General features: G+C 40.6%; 1 protein-coding gene across 2 annotated transcripts in view; it reads left to right on the top strand.

The window, feature by feature from the left end:
* The first annotated feature begins 864 nt into the window (after positions 1-864).
* The window catches only part of LOC143152868 (uncharacterized), a 329,127-nt gene continuing 311,696 nt past the window's right edge, over positions 865-18,295 (top strand). The window contains exons 1-3 of one of the 2 annotated variants that reach the window (XM_076323451.1): positions 865-1,812; positions 2,271-2,611; positions 5,111-5,240. The gene's annotated coding sequence lies outside the window, so the exon portion shown is untranslated. The remainder of the gene's footprint in view (positions 1,813-2,270; positions 2,612-5,110; positions 5,241-18,295) is intronic. The other variant, XM_076323450.1, reaches the window with a different exon arrangement.

The following is an 18,295-nucleotide window of genomic DNA, read 5'->3' on the forward strand; positions in this document are numbered from 1 at the left end:
AAGTGATCCAAGTAAAATCACGTGATTGCAGCAGGGCCGTATTGTCAAGAAGGTACATACGAATTTCCTGAACACGTACAAATACAATAGAATTTTTTTGGATCTACTACTTGTCGACAGGATATCTGCGCTTTTACGCTATTACAAAGTGGATGCTGCAACAAAAGCAAAAACGGTGGTAGTTTGACTACCTATTTTCGATTAATTATTAGATTAAAATTCTATTTGTATCTACTACTTCACTATGTTTATTGTGTCTTTATCAAATATGATACTTTTCAAGAAACATTAATGGTGGGCGAAAAGTATTGTGTAATTTCTAAGGAATTTGTCGGATTTGTTTGTGTTTACTTTTTTCAAATTCCACACAATAAATCAACATAGCAGGGAGTTTCCTTGTCGGTAGGATATCGGCGCGTTTACGCCATTGGAAGTCGGTGGATGTTGTAACAGGAATAATGACGGCGCTGGCTTGACTGTCTATTACCGATGTAAGTTAAGGTACGAATGTCATTGGATATTATTTACATCTGTTTCCGTATATTATGCATTTATTGCGTGCAATTCTTTTGCGAAAACATCGATAGTTGACGAAAATGATTGTATAGTTTCTAAGATTTTGATTAATTTTAGCTAATTGCGTGCTTTGTAACTTGTTTCAACTTGAATGAAAAAGAATGCTTCCGAGAATCAACACGCGACAGAGAGTAACCAAATGGGCATAAATAATGTAAAGTGATTCGATGTGACAGCGGACTTCCTTGTCGGTAGGACATCGGCGTGATTACGCCACTGCAAATCGGTGGATGCTGCGTCAGGAGCAATGGCGGCACTGGCTTACCTGGCCAGTACCTATCCTCCCTCCCCTCCTGTTCGTACTGTGGTCACGTTCCTCAGGGCAACCCGACGAACCTGTTGCCCGTTCTCATCCAGTGTCGTGTCGCTTTCACGGCGGTCGTGCGCGGTTCATCGCGGCTGTTCCGCTTCAAAAACCGATCACTGAACGGAATTCGTCTACGAAATTTCGGGGAATTTATTTTTTATCTCGCGTACCATGTTAAATGTCTTTTTTCACGTAGGACTGTTTTCCTTCGTCTAGCCAGCCTCCGCGATTTCACCTCATACCTGTGAACCAACTCGGTGGCCATGTACGTTGATTTGTGAGCGCCGCGAGTGAGATTATCTGGGAGTTACGTTCTCGTTCGGCGATTTGTAATCGGTATATTTGGTAGTTTTACCTCTTCGGTGGCGCGCGCAATCCACGTGAAGTTTCGTCGAATGTTTTCGTTCCATCGAGATCGGTGAACTCGGTAATTCTCTGAAAATGAGATCAACAATTCGGAATTAAAACGAGAGAAACGATTGGATAGCTTTATCGAGAGTGCTCGAATGTGTACGTGGACCAAAGGAAACTTTGGAGGTTGTGTTGAAATTCAAACAACGATGCCAACGTGGAGACCGATAACCTCGTCTTTGAATAGCGTCCCTCTTTACCTGACGCTGCGATAGTAGATGCGAGTTACTGTCAGTGCAATTTTTGAAAATGTTTTGTGATATTCGTGGAAAAGTTTGTTCTTAGCGATCATATCACACGTGAAGTTGGATATTAAACTGGATTTCGTATACTGTGATAGACGAACTGTACACTTTTCGAGAGTTTTACGCTTTGAAAAGTATTGTGCTTTCGTAATTGAAGTTTCGAGAAGTATGTGTTTGGATTTTGTGTTCGATAAAATCGATGTTTGGTCGATAACCATTCTTGTTTTTCGTTATACCGGCGTATTTGCTTAATTAAAGTCAAACATCGCGCGGGTGAGTTTCAAGGGGCGTATTTGCGTGTTACAATCGGTATTTCCGTGGGAAATGATTTCTCTCGAGTGATGTTCGACTCCTAGGAAACGCAAATCGATCTTTTATAAATCAGTCGATGTTTTATCTGTCGAACATAGTAGCTACATTGAATGTTTTCGTTTATTCAACAAAGTTTGTGATTCGATGTCATTGAAAATACATTCTTAAATTAGAAGGAGCAGATTTTATTAAAATAACTGTGTGGATTTTTAAGATATTATTTTTAATTCTTTTATTCTTATTTATTTTAGGACTGAACTTTCAATTCTTTCGTACTGATCGCGTTACAGTAGTGCCAACTTTTAATTTTCTTTCGATAATTTCATATTATAATATTTTCGCAACACGTAATCCGATTGGTTATTTTATTTATCGATTAAATCGAGTGACATCTATTCTCATGGGATTTGTTTATACAGTTGGAAAGAATCCTGAAACTCGAATTATTGGGAAAGTGATATCGTGATCTCTCTGTTTTCAATTTTACGATAAAATGAATGTCGTGATGCGGTCAATGGAGATTTTGATGAGGACGCGTCTTAAAGGATAAATCGATCTCGCACAAATCGATAATAATCAACTGTGGCGTTCGAGCGTAGCAGATCTCGTGGAATTTGTGATTTTCGCGCGTTTTACCAAAAGGGAATCCATTTATGTGCGCGAAGTAAGTGCAGTGAGATAAAATTTGTGAATCACACCGATCGTTTCTGGACATCCATTATTGTGCGTTTCGTCCTACGTACAGCGATATTAAACCACGGTAAGCTTATATATATATACAGATTGTTTTGTTATTAGTGGGTATGACTTCAGGGTTAAATTTAGCACATCAAAATGATAGAAAAATTCATACAGGTTATTCACGATATTAGTGCCCAGCATTTTATTCGTACATGAATATTATAAGAAAGCGATAGAAGAGGGAAAAGTTTTGTTATTTTTTATATCATGTCACCTATTTATTTATTCGTTCTTTTATTGCGACGCAGATTTTGACAAGATGGACTAGTAGAATCAAAAGTTCATCAAGCTCCTAAATAATATATAAAGGGGACAATTACCTACTTTTCATTATAATTTTGTTAAATCACGCGTTTAATAATTGATCTAATTTGCAAAGGAAATTTCATACACAATACACATATCACATAGTACATTGCATAACATACATCACAAACCACATGATACACATGCCACCCACTACATAATACACATACCGCGCACGACCGCGTACGTACCTAAACGAAGTTATCGTTTACGTATTCTCGGCGAAATTCCAACCTATAAGAAATAATTGTACAGAGTAAAATAAAAGTTGTTTCGTTACCAACAAATAAATGCTTCGTTCGAAAACCTCTTTGTTCTTTGCGAATAGCTTTCGAATCGTTATTCGTTCCTTTCGCATACCGTGTTCGTAATAAACTTTGCCCGATTTCGACGTACATAGGTACCGCTTCGAAACGAGCGGTAGGTTAGGAAAGAAGCGTGCAACTGTCAAGTAAGGTTAATTTGGCGAGCAGTCCCGTTTTATACCGATCGTCCCCATTCTCTGGTCGAATAAAACGTAGAAAAAACGTGAAGTTCGTCGAAGGTGGCACGATCGAAGGGAGAACTAAGCGTGACAAAATGTCGAGATATTTAGCAAAGCGTGCGACGGCCTCGTGACTCATAACCTCGAGAGAACCGCTTGGGCAGGTAGGCATTTCAGTGGTGGGCGGACTCTCGAATTCTTGTCGTGTCGTTAGCACTCGGCTGCGCCGAGAAAACGATCATTCGACCCTCGATTAAATAAAGAAATAAAGATCTTTCCGCGTCAGACATTATGTATATATATATACAGTATTATAAGAGGCATTTTCGGTAACCTTTACGGTTAGACGGTTCTTGAACCAGTTTAATTAAAGGTTTCGATGACTCTAACATAACATTCAGGGTAGCTTTAGAGCAGAGAGTTTCTTTGACTCTAGGTAGCGCGATTTAAAAAATTTTTATCGCAATTCTTTTTATCCATTGTATTCGTATATCTGTGTATCTGTGCCGGTACAATGAAAATGCTAATAAAGAAACTTGACTTTGATTAAAGTACGACGTTTAATTACTTTGTAGAAAATAATTATTATTCTCCCATATCATTGAGAGAAGATTACGTAATGCAAACGATCAGTTTCGTCGGACCAAAATTAGTCGATTTTTTAAGACACTTTTCTTATTGTGAATTTGAAAAATTTTTTGGCTACATGTTGATTCAAGTTAAAAATTTTTTTGCACACAAGTAGTTTTAATTTAACACACACACTGTCAAGCTCTGTATTTATGAATGTTCATAAACGCAAACGTTAATGGAAGAAATCGATTCGCGGAGAAATCATGTCATGGATGAGGGTACGAGGGAAAGTCGTTTGAGTAAATCAAAGAAATACTTTCTTCGCATACTGCCGATGGAAAGCCATTTTTTTCAATCACTTTGCAAAGTATTCTTTCAAAACATTAAAAGCACAGGAATAGGAACTTTTTTCATTTATTAAATTAAGTAACTGGTATATTTAATCTCTTCGATTTAAATTGTTCATTGACTGTAACCACTGTCTTTTTTTCTTACAAACCAACTCGTCCCTAAAATAGTCCAACAAAAATATGCTCCTAGTGTAGTTAAACTTTGAGATAAATACATTAGTAGAAGTGGACGTTTAAATTATCCATGTGTTTTTAAAAAATTAATTTTCACCCTCCATTTCTTGAAGTGTACTTTACATTAAAAAGACACGTGTCTGTGAAAGTTATTTTCGTTTATATAATTCTGTCCTTCAGTGGCCACCCTGTAGTGGATTACTAAATATACGTTACAAACATAAATTGAAAAAAATCCATTAATTATATTTCCAAATAAAATAATAAAAAATGAAAAAGACACGTGCCTGTGAAAGTTATCTATGTTTATATCATTCGGTCCTTCAGTGGCCACTCTGTAGTAGATTACTATTTAGTGTATATACACGTACCAAACATAAACAGAACAAAATCCATTAATTATATTTCCAAATAAAATAATAAAAAATGAAAAAGACACGTGTCTGTGAAAGTTATCTTCGTTCATATAATTCGGTCCTTCAGTGGCCACCCTGTAGGTGGTGGTACCAAATACACGTGCCAAACATAAACGGAAAACAGCTTTGTTCGAATAATAGTCGGTACAATGGAGAGACTCGTTGTAAGCGTAGATCGGCGATCGTGAAACTAATCCGTTGACTTTTTGTCGCAGGGCCGAGTTTCCGATTACGTGTGTTCGTACACAGAAAGTGGCGGGAGAGGATAACGAAGAGGACGAGAACGGAGGATGCCGGGTGCCGTGAGGCCGACCGTCGAAGCAGAAGCTGAGACCGCAGCCAGAGGTGAGTGTCCGCTCTCTTCTCCTTGGAATGTTGCGTTGGCTTCTCGCGTTCTTACCGAAGAATGGAGTTTATCGCTTTTGTACGAACCACCGGAGACCAGTTTCGCCGACGAGCGACGAATTCGTGACCGAAGAAACCCCTCGATCCGCCGCGTTCGGTCCTTGAATTTTTATTCATTTACTCTCTACTCCTCGTTTCAACGATCGCGTAAACTTCAATTGAAATATGTATATATACATACGTATGTATAGCGAGTCGCTGCGCGAGTTCTCTCCGCGACGATTTCAGTATTTTCCGTACGGGCCGCGTTGCGATAAATCAAAAATTCAATTTCTGGGAACGCTCGCGCTTGCACGAAACTGGCGGAAGAAAGTGAAAGCGAAAGGGGACCGAGTCGGAAATTTTCCATGTACAGTGGTACGGTAATGTTCGGAAATCGGGAACGGTGTTATCAATATGCGAAGCACGGCACGAGAATTTTCTGTCGGAACCGGTACAACTTGAACACGCAATGGGACGCAATGGTTTATAGAAACTCAAACAGTGAAACTCGTGATCACGAATCCGAGCAATGTATTTTAGCGATATTTCGAGACATTAACGAACGTGAAACGGAATCAAGTTCAGTTTTCAACACTTTTAAATGTCTACGGTCGGTGTTACCGTGTGGAATTAATTTTTTGTACACGAATGTCATCGAAGCAATGTTTTTTAGGGTCAGTTCACTTCTGTTCTCTTAGTCTACGTACCGTAATTATTTACATGTTTTTTTTATATTTAGAAGTTACGTGTACTGTTACGGCTTTTTTGTATACAAAATTTACCGATGGATTGTTAAAAAAGGGTCCACCGCGGTTGTTCCGTAAAACTGTTGCACTATCGTCAGAAACTGTGTTGCGATAAATGAAAAAGATTCGAATCAGGTTCGTGTATTGCAAAACTGCATTGTTAAAAAAGAGTGCATTGCGGTTGTTAGGTTTGTAAAATTACTGCACTGTCTTCCGTAGAAACTGTGTTGCAATAAATGAAAAAGATACAAATCAGGGTGGTTAACTATGGAGCAACGCTGGATAATCCACCTCTGTTGGCTAACCTACAAGGTATTATCTTCCGGTACGCCGCCATACTTACGTGAATTGATATACTTAAACCTCCCATATACACTCTGGACATTCAACTAGGCATATTTATGACCTACCTACTCCTCTCTACCATTCAACAAAATTTCGTGGTTCTTTCTCTTACTCAGCGACACGCTACCGTAACTTCCTGCCTGTAAATATCAGAAATATATCACCTCGTTTGGTCAATTTCGTTCGGTTCATTTCTGTTCAGTCAATTTTGGAATTAGAATTATTGTCTCGTAAATCGTAATCAATATGCTTTCACGACAAAAAGGGAAAAATGATTTTTCTACGTCTTGGTGAAAAGAAATAGACGCGAAGAAATTTATGAGTCATGCATCGCGGCTCTCTCGAGATGCAATTTATGTTCGTAAAATTCTTCACGCGCTTCGCTTAATGTCGTTTCAGGAATTACTCCTCCTCTCTCGCTTAGAGCGTTCGGAGAATCGTGGTTCTTATTTTTATTCGTGTCTCATTGTTCCGCGAAACTGAGGTCGCAAGAAAGATTAACCAGGAGTAGAAGTTGAAGAATACGAGTCCTCCACTCGAGGTGACTATGAATCGAATTAGCCGAGATAAAGTGCAAGGAGATTGCCGCGAGAACAATGGACGTTAGTTTTTCGTTTTTCGAGTATAAGTCGGTAGTTAACTTCTTTTTTTTTTTTCTCTCGCCCCGGTACGTCCGCGGCGGGGTGAATGGAGATAAAACTGAGCGGGAAATTCGGTAAGAATGTTTGACGTGTAAAACTTTGGTAATAACTTTGCAGTTTCTCCTTAAAAAAGAGTTAAATCCGTGTAAGTCGTTTCGCATCGAAATTGTGCGTTTTACGACACACCCGTCGTTACTGCAGCGAACTTGCGCGCGATCGTAAAAAATTAAGTTTCAACTTTCGTAAATACTGTTCGTCGAACGTTACCAGTTTCAGGTACCTAGATGTTTTTTTTTTTCATAAAAAAGGTTTTAATATTCGAATGTCGGCGCGTTCAGCGTTTGCAGAGTGACCGATAACCAGCTGCATTTCCTTTCTTCTATTATCCTGTATCGTGTCGTTTAAAGAGAATTGAACAGTATTTTGAAAAATAATTTCGAAATTTCGGTCACGTTTTATCGTTCGTTCAAAGACAATCGACCTTTGCTCAGGAATTTCTTTGCACTTGCCTCCTTGTCGAGCAAAATAGGCAAAAATGTAAAATTAACGTATAGAAATTATTAATTAATACTTCACGCGAGGAAATGTCTGGAGCACGAAAGAAGAAAAAAAAAGTTACACGAACAAACGTTTACCAGGCTCCATTTTCCGAGTTATAACGAGTTGATGGAAATGTTATTCGTTAGATTCGCGTTCGTCGTTTAAAAAAGATATATATACATACAGGGTGGAACACGCCACTAGAACCAAAATGTTGCACAGTTCGAAAGTGGTCGTATAACGCAACGTTCAATTTTTTTTCTTCATCGTTTGCAGTTTTAAAATTATAGAGTCAGTTTTAATTTTATTCAATGGAAATTGATATTTGTCCCACGACAAAAGTTCTGGAGAGCATTGAGAGAAGAATTCGATCGAGTGGTGTTTCAAATAAATTTAATCGAGATAAAAAAATTTCTTCCGCATTGTACAATATTTGCCCGAATCAATTTAATAATCAATGTAATATTTACCAAGTTATCGAAACGGTTCCGACTGCGTATCTCGCGCAACCTTTTCGACCATTTATCGTATTTTGAAACGAGAATACGTGCAATAAAAAACCATAAATTCGGAATAAATACAGATAGGCTCGATAAACGGAAAACGATACTTTTCAATTTGCCTTCGTTAAAAGTCCAATCACTGGAGTGGCCTTCTAGAAAATTTTTACCGTACATCGATACAAAGATATTTCAATAGCGAACGTTCGATCGAGGTTGAAAAATTAGTATACCTGGCTTCGGTGTACAAAGAAATAATTTATACGGTTGCAGACAGTTAGTCGTCTACCAGCGAAGATCTTGCGGTGTTTCGGTACGTTTGGAAATTGTCCGACGAATTTTACGATACGAGAATTTTTCTTACGTCTCGATTGATGTTATCGTGCAACACGGGGTTGAAAAACCTCAGATGCACAAACGACCGTCGACGATGGAAAAAAGTCGAGCCGTTCGGTAGAGTAGTTTTTCGAGCTTGTCGGTGTAAGGCTTACAAAACAGTTTTTTCATCCGGTCGAGCCGCCCGGGATAACGATCGTCGCTAAACTCGATCGATCGCGATTACTTCCAATCGAACGGCTCGAATTTTGCCGCGAGATCCTCGAACGGGTTTAACGGGCCAGCTAGTCGCGGGCAATTGCGCGATTCCGTTTCAGGGTGTGCACGCGCGCACGCGCGCACGCGCGTACCGTGTATCCTTATCGGTGGTTCTGCACGCGCGTGTGCGTGTCCACGTTGATGTGTAGTCGTGCAATCGCCTTTCGCGCGGCCACGTTCGACTCGTAACGCGCACCGACAGGACGAGGATTTTTCAACGGCCGCGAAGTCGCGATTCGAATTAGAAGCGAGCCGCTCGGAGAATTCCGCGGGAATGCGATTACGCGATCGATACAAAGGAGAAAGAAGAAAAAAAAGGCACGCGGTAAACGTTACTCGCCTTATATCGGGAACAATGTCACGCGTCGCGCGCGATCGGCGCAACATCGGAGCCGAGGACGCCTCTTATACGAGCTTCTCTCAACGTCCACTGAACGATCTTACGGATGTTTGTAGAATTTTTGTTCAGTCACGATCGACGGAATTTTTGGAAAATTTGTGCCAATTTACGCAGACGCGGAGACCTTTTTTTTCGTTTAGACGCGCGAGGAAGAGGAAAGGATTTATGAAACGTAATAGTTAGGTCTTACATTCGAGTTATGTATCGTAGTAAGTATTTATATGGAGTGTAATATTATTCAGCGGGAAGAAAATATACCAAGGGCAATTTTTATTTAATTATTTAATTCATTTGGTAATTTTCCTTTCGAAGAACGTTATACCTATTGGTGAATGCATTGCTCGAATCGACTAAAATTTATCGATCCGAATGAAAACCTATTCCAAGCGTGACGTAGCTCGATATTCGTAGAAATAATTAGAAACTTTCGTCTTGTAAATTCAGTCCATTCTAATTACCAAGTCGTTTTTAAATCACGACTGGACCGATTCGAATCGAACTCTCGAGACAATTATTCCAGACGACAATTGAGATTTGTTCGGCTATAATATTCCTAATACGTTAGCCGAGTTACTCGGTGTATTTGACGAATAGGTAAATACGTTCAGAATTCCAGGCAATATACTGTCCCGGGTTTCTAGTTTCCTTGCGAATGGGACACAATTAGTCAAGTCATACAACTTCTTCTCTAGGTACATTAATGTTCCTCCCGAGGAACCTCTGGGTTCATCTCTTGGCTCGAGTCTATTTAATATATTCGTAAACGACATTTTCGAAGCTTTCTTGTATGGTAAATTTATTCTTACTGTACTCTGACGACCTGAAGTTAAATATTTGCCATGAAATCTAGTTCTTCGTTAACTGAAAATTAAAAACACGAAACCGAACAACCTGTATCTACTACTGTACTGTTCGATAAGTTTTATCGACGAAACTTGTCGTTCGACCTATTACATCGTTCTACGATAAATGCACAATTTGTACGGTTAAAATTGTAGATAATTTGGAAAATTGTTCATTCAGGTAAAAGTGTCGCCTCTCTCTGTTGCTCTCGAGTACAGGATCGCGTTCTACAATGTCGTCGGCTTTCTACCTGCGCTTGGAAAATCGACACGACCCACTTGCCTGGATCCGTCGGTGTTGCTACAACAGCTTCTCCCCTCCAAAAACGTTGAACGGTTCCCACGAGTTACTTCGCGGTTTGTCTAAACAACAGGAAGAACGAGACTCGAACACGCGCGATGAGATCCTTTCTTCCGCGATAGGGGCGCGCCCCGACAATGGCTCATGGCCCGTGTGCCACGGTACCCGAGTGAATTCAACGCGTTTGCTCGTTCGCGGCCAGACAACTCGCCATCTCGTTTCACTTTGATGTCGCGACCGCGCCGCATTCCTCTCTTGCTCTTTCTCCGTTAGCGGCGTGCTCGTTTACACGCTTTCTTGCCGAGTTCGCCCTACGGACTAATCCACGTGCACTTGCGCTACAACCGGGAGATCCCATAACGTATTCCTCGAAGACGCGAGTCCCCTGCACCGGCTACGATCTTGCTCTGCGCGCTCGAGACGCGATTCTCAATGGGCAACCGCGTTAGGGTAATGCGTTACCACTGCAGGGAAATTTTCTGGTTCGAGATGCAGGTGTTAGGTGTGTTTTTTAAATTGTAAAAATAGGCGAAATGTTAAAATATAAGAGTCATCTTTCGAGTGAAGCGTACGATTTGAAATTCGAATCGACGATACGACAGTGAGATGCAAGTTATAAAATTGTAGCTACATTAGTGTAATGTTACCAGTGTTAGGTACAGTGTTAGGTATGTTTCTGGTTCTGGAACTAATTATTTCGCGAGACGCTTTTCTTTTCCGAAGTGTTTACAAAATTTAGACACTCGAGCTCGAATAGGAAAATTTATCAGATATAAAAGTTGTGAACGATCATCTTACGAGCTTTCGATGAAAAAATCAATAAATAAGGCTTTTAAACCTTCTCCCCTCTTGTGCCGAGGCTCGAAGTCGAAGCTTCGTTAGCGTTACGGTAGATCCAGTTCTATTAGAATTATCACGAGAAATGATTAAACCAATGATAATTACGTTCACTTCGACTATTTTTCATACGATACGGAAATTTTCCAACGAATTGCGAATTAGTTGGAATATCGCGTGCAAAACTGGTCCGTTCGTTTCCTGTTTTTAGAACTCCCGTCGTTCTTATCGTTCATCTGGAAGATACTCGAGCTTCGCCGGCGTTCTTATCTACGAGTATTGCTCTAGCGGGGATCGTGTCGCCTACCATAACGAACTCCACTCGCCTGTCCAAATGGACGAAGGAGAATCGTGTGTCTGTACAAACAACGAGAACCACGCCGTACCGAAAGATCTACCAATACCGATTCTCTGTGCGCATAAGCGCAAGTAGAATGAATGCGCTCGCGGAGAAAGCGAATGGAGCGAACGAACGCGTGTAATGGTCGTTTTCTGGGGGAACGTGACCGCGCGAAAAAAATTCAACGCCGATCGCAACACGGAATCAAATTGCGTATACTTTTATTCGCGATACGACACACCGTTCTTCAAACGTATCGTTACGATTCCAGTTCTCTCGCATTATCCCCCGAGTACTTCGAATCGACGTTGCGAACAATTTACAAACTCATTTGTCGACATTTTCTCTATGGAAATTGATCGTACGCGAATTTTCATTCGAAGCTATAAGCTACGGATAATGGTCGGGTAATCGAATCAAATATTTTGTATTTGCAACACGACGTTCGATATACAGAAAGGGTACGAACGAAGAGGTCATATTGGTGTGGAACGTCAATATTATCAAATTTTCAAGAGTTGTTTCGTAAACAAGGGAGGGTAGTTGTAAGTACGTTTATATACGATTCGAGTAACAATTTTTTAGTTTCCATGTGTGACATTTTTTATCAAGTAGACAAAACTGCGTGAAACGTTCCGAGAAGTATTATCTTATCGCGTTGACACGATTTTATCGATTTTAGTCGTCAGAAATGTACGAGGAAGAGAAATTAAAGTTTAAGGCTCTATGACTGAAACTCTGAACACAGAGAAATATATTTTCAAGAGAACCGATTTTACGGAGTTGCAAAAAGAAGATCGATTTTTTTAAGCGACGAACCAGAATGCTTCGTTAATCGTATCGTAAGGTTACCGGTACACCTAAATGAACGCAGCTGCATCAATCGTTTTCTTTACCTATCTTATAACGTTCTGGTCTTGTTTTCTACTCGACTTTTAACCATAGAAGAATTGACACGCAATTAAGAATCACCATATACAGAGTCTGTATTACATACCGAAACCTGTTTCGATGCTATCGATACCTTTACGGTTGAAATTGGTACTTTTGTATCATTCGTTTTAGGTCATGTTTACGAAGTGGTTTTAGCATCGATAAATACCAATTACTTCAAGTTTAATTACTTCATTTAATACCCGTTTCAGAAAAATGTAAACGAGTGGTCATCGTCGATAAATCATTGATCCGGGCAGAGTGGAACGTTTGTTAATGTTACCATTAACGACTTTTATCGCGAATCGACTTTTTTTTTCGGTGAAAATTGATTAGAACGATAAATTTTCCTACTATTGCACCGTTGAATCAATTTTGTTCCTCGACGATACGAGTACTGGTTTTAGGAAAGACTTTTTCAGCAGTTACAGATGTAGCTATAATAATGAACGAAATGTAGCGAAGACCCGGACTCTTTCAACAGTTACAGATGTAGTTATAATCATAGATCACGATTTAAAATTGGGAAAGACACGGAGCGTGCAGTTGAGCCACTCAGTTGCGAGTTGCACAAAGAGTAGCATCTAAGAGTACCGAGGCTTGCATCTATAACCTCTTTGATCCGAGGATCGCGAATTATTAATGATATCTACCGTCTAGTCTACCACTACCAAGGGAGTAAATGACTTGGAATAACTAACCCTCTCAGGCTTCAGTCTGCAGCAGTTGTTTTTTCTTGGATTATTTTTCTTGCTGCAGTTTAATGCAATTTCACCAGGGATACAGCACTGTGCCTGTATCCCATTTTCTCTTAGCAAGTTTGATCGAAGAGATGATCGATGCCATCGAAACAGGTGCCCTTTCTGCATTCCACATCGAGCTATGGGAGCTATTCGACTTGGAACCTCTAACAACAGAGAGTTGTCGATTTTTGCAAACAGATGGACGTTGTTGTGCATTCTAAAATTCAGATTTAGGAATCAGACCAACTAAAGAACGATTACTGATCGTTTGGACCAGCTGGTCGATTGTTTATGGAACAAATAGTGGCGATCAGAGTGAGATACGAGGAAGCGAGCAAAGAAGAAGGTACTTATTCGGTAATTGCACTTCAGATGGTTAAGACGATGGTCTTAGAGCCAGCTCGGACTAAGTTTAAATCTCGAGATCCCTAGGCGGATGCGATGCCATCGTTACACGTCCTCGTGATGAATCTAAAACAAACTTACATCTTAAACATAAATATATATCTAGAAGCCGTTGATAAAGGGGACACAGAAGGCGGGATGTGCGCACTCGAGATCTTCGGACTCTAATCAAGGATGCTTGGTCAGCTTCTTTCACTGTTCTAAACACTCTTTGTTCAGAGAAATACCTAGCTACCGAAGACAGAATAATTCACCGAGGTGAAACAATTAGACCAAATATATTATTCTAAATTGTTTTCGTGCCAATGCTTACTTAAATATTCACCTAAGAATTCATGAATTAATGTGAAAATAAGAGTAGCGAATGATTAAATGAACTATGTTTCAGAATACAGAAACAACATTAGCGTGCAATTAAGTATTTTATTATTTTATTATAAATTCTCTTCTCTTTGATGCGACGGTTAGTTAAGGAATATACAAACGCGACAAAATAATGAAAATATGAAACAGAGTAATGGATAAAATTTTTGAGCAAAATTATGGTAAAACTATTGAACGAAATAAATAGGTGAAACGAGTCTATTACGGAATTAAGGACAGAAGAACGAGAAGGTCAACAGTGTTTTCCATTGGTCAGCAATGGTCAGCAGTGGTCAGCAATGGTCAGCAGTGGTCAGCTATGTTGACCACTGGTTAGCAGTAGCCATGAAGGATCGGCAATTGTCCGGAGGGTTTAAAGGACTGAGAGAATTTGGGAATGCCCACTCAGGATTATGGATCAAAGTTGGAAGTGAATTTGTGCATTTAGAGTGCACCATAGACATGGTTAATAATTTAACTATTATTCGATGAAAATGGCTATTAATTACAATGAATAGGAATCAAGATATAGAGAAGTTTGTAGAGGTTGCTGGTTTCAACGAATATTTAATGTTTAAATTTTAATACTACAGTAGAAGATTATTAATTATTAATTGGGTAAAGAGGTAAATCAATTTCAAGAACGATCAAATCGAATGTTGGACGAAGATTATTTTTTTCGTAACAGAATATTTAATAAATTTCGACTTTTTATCCGTACTCATAAGTACGATAAATTAAATCCAGCGAATCACTTATTTCGCCGTTGGATTGTTACAAAATATTATTTTTTCTATTCACAATCGGTGTTAACGAAAGAGGTCTTGCTTCGCAGATGCGGTCACTTTCACTAACGCACTCGTTTCCTGGCCGATTAGCGACGCACGTTCGATATAATTCCACACGGATTTGTAAAACAGACGATATCAATTTAAACGAAGTATTAACATTTTACCCGAAGTCGAAAGTATTTTAACAATTTTTAAATCCGTCCGAACGATGAATTTAAAATTTACGAATTTGAACCGAAGCTAGTAGCATCGCATGGCCCGTAAGTTTCGTTATTTACGATATTCCAACTCTTTTCTATTTCTTTCTCATCTTTTCCTTACCCGTATTTTTCCTTTTAAAACGACCGACTTCGTGGTCGATAGAAATTTCAAGAGTAACACTGCAACTTCTTGCGATAGAAGCACCGTTCTATTGCAATTCTGCTATTATTTTAGATACAATTTATAGTTACTTAAAGACGCTTTGTTATTTTAAACAAAAACTGTCAAAATTATTTTTATTTATTAGTCCTTGAGGCGAACAAACGATTTGAACGGTGGTAGTAGACGTGTTAAAAGGCAGAGCACGTTCCGAAAAGAATTCTCAAGTGGAAACGTGGCTTAACGTTCTACGATTTTAGTCGAAATATTCGTCGAAAATAATTTTGTACAATTTCTTTTTATAATTTTCTTAAAGTTACTGTCTTAAACTTAAAGTTACACAATTGAAATCTATTCCTACTACTATGGCAGAGTGTGTGGCTAAGTTCAGAAGGTAACCTTAACGTAAACGAAACCTCGATAGTTAATAGTCCCCAAGCTTTATATTTCTATACAAATTGAGCTAGAGACTCGATTAAAATCTATTCCTACTACTATGGCAGAGTGCGTGGCTAAGTTCAGAGCGTGCAGCTCGGGTGGGGATAGATTAACCACTCCTTTTGCCACTGTACCATCTCTAGAGACTTGAAGTCACCGAGAAACGGTACTCGATCGAGTGTGTCGCGCGTGGAAACGTGGCTTTAGGTTGAAACTTACGAGCGAGCGGGTCGAAACGTTGCGTGCTTTGGGTATGCGCAGAGCGCGGCAGACCGAGCAGCGGCGTATCGACTTCCGGTTTTCGGGACAAGCTTAAATGACGCGTACAGACTTGGAAGGCAAGAGCCCGATAAAGTCGAGCCGGAGAGAACCCATCGATGGAAGAAAAAGGGTCCCTCGCCACTTCGGTCGATTGATTTTTCACCGGCCGGATCCTCGATCGAACGTGATCGTGCCACGTAGGTAGCGATCCTTCTTCCATCGCGAGTAAATCTTTTTCGATCGTCCTACCGACACCGTGCAAGTGCACTGGTAATCTTCAAACTATCGGTGTGTCTTTCTTCGGCGTCGGGTTACGCGCTCGATTAACACGTCGAGCGAAACAATCGCGGTACAAGTGATCGCGAATATACGACGAGTCTAGGAGCATTCGAGAATCGAGAACCGGTCGATCGTAACGAACCGGAAGAACCGGTACACCGCGAGGACCGATCGAAAACTAAAGACGACCGGGCTGCAAAGATACGCGAACTAACTGACAAGGTTTCACGCGGACAATACGTTCGCGTGGATCAAAGTCTCGAATAGCTTGTAAGAGATAAACGTCGATAACCGAGACACTTAATTTTTCGATATTATTGAAATTGCTCGATTGTTTTCCTCGGGGTGCTCGTACGCGAAGTTTGTACGTCATCGTGGATACACGTTTCCGTTGTCGAGTTCGACCGTCCATTTGTTTACGATTTATTCGATTGAACGTGCACTTCGATTTGTTTGCGATTTATACGACAGCGTGCAGCGTGGGAGCCGGAAGAAACGGTGTACGAGGGTGTCACGTGTGCGCGGTAGGTTAAGGAGGTCGTCATAATTTCAAGTTAGCGGAAACTTGACCAAGCGGTTGGATACTCGGTTGCTCACCTGATAACTATCGTGAAATATGTCACAAACTGGAAACCCAATATTATTACCACGAAATTAAAGGCCATTTTCCGTACGAGGAAAAGAACGAGTAACGATGTTCGAGAAGTCGACGAACAAGAAATACCGTGGTTCTAATTTTGTGAAATACCTTGGATCGGGGATAGACTGCGTATCTGGTAACGTAACGCACGTACAAAGCGAAATACACACTTGATAACAGGAACCACAAAGATTCTACGGTATGCACGCGAGGGAATTGCGTCTGGAGTTACGACGGGTTCTATTCGTTCAGGGGCAATCACGTCAGCTATGAATAGGATGCGTGTATACCTGTCCCGTATGTGCCTGAAGAGATGGCCCGTAATAGGACTCGGTATAATTACAAACGGTACGAGCACTGGTACTGATAATTCGATGAGTGAGAATAGCACAGTTTCTTTAAAAAAGTGTAAAAGTCTCGAACGACACGACGTGTCATCGAAAGTCGTAAAGTCTTCGATGACTCGTTACTCAACGTTTGATGTACCTTCGATGAAATAAATAATCAAAGAATGAAAATTCCAAGTCACGTGACGACGAAAATATCGATCGTCGTCGTTCGAAATTTCGAAACGCAGTCGTTGCTGTTGCTCTCCGTGCAAAAGTCTCCGCTGTAGGTTTTCATCGATCGCGTTACTATTACTAAAATGTGCAACGCTGGTCGACGGTAGCCCCGAGACATCGTAGATGAAAAAAATGTTCAACTTCGGAACAGTTTCCACGCTACCCAATGTCGAGTATCAAAGAAATTGGAACGGGCCTGGCCGTTATCGACACGAAATCGACGTCCACGGTTCGCTCGAGGGTAATAACGATTCTGGATCGCGAGTAACCCGTACCGACGAAACGAAGCTAGCCTCTCGAACAAATGGACACACCGATATCCGTATATTCAATGAGCGAGCCACCGTTCAAAACGGCAACGCTCTCGTAATTCAACCCGGTGGGCAATATCGAAGATCTACAGAAGTGTGCAACGACACCACGCTTTCGTATTTCATGCGAAACAGGTGGATATTGCCGTCGATGCATCACCCGGCCACCGGCCACGCTCGGACCCGACGCAGCGTCCACAATTTCGATTGCTCGCTATTCGTTTCATCGACGCCCGTTCCCTTGATCTCCGACGAATTCCGCTTGAAATATCGCTGGAAAATTAACGACCGTTGCCTTCGAGCCTTTTCGAACGAACTGTCACTCTTTTACGCCAGATTGTTAGGTATTTCACCTAACATCGTACATCGAAGACATCTGCGTCGTTGTCCAGAGTACATCGTTTTAGCGGATTAATCGTAAACTACGATTTGGGAAAATTTTGGTTCTTCCGACCCGAGATAATTGTTTCGAACAGTGTATTTAGAATTAAGAGTTCAGGAGAGAAATACCAGGGAATGATTAAGAAAGTAAGGAAAATAATCGAGAAATCTATCCAAATCCCAAGGAAGCTTCCCGAATCCGAGTTAAGAATCTCTGCTGCAGGATTGGTCTCGGGTTTGGAACCGTTCTACGCGTAACACGACCAGTGACCCAAATAAAGACTACCACGAGGGTGTGTATCTATGCAGTGTGTGGAATTACGAGGGACGGTTTGCCGGTGAACCGAGTCCTGAATAAACTTTTCGCGCAGGTGCGGAGAGACAAGTGTTTGGAATTAGCGATTGGGGCGACTTTGGTTCGCAGGGATCGACGTATGGCGAGTCTATCGAGCGTGGGTT

Source organism: Ptiloglossa arizonensis, chromosome 11 (genome assembly GCF_051014685.1).
Source record: "Ptiloglossa arizonensis isolate GNS036 chromosome 11, iyPtiAriz1_principal, whole genome shotgun sequence".
NCBI classification, from domain to species: Eukaryota; Metazoa; Arthropoda; class Insecta; order Hymenoptera; family Colletidae; genus Ptiloglossa; species Ptiloglossa arizonensis.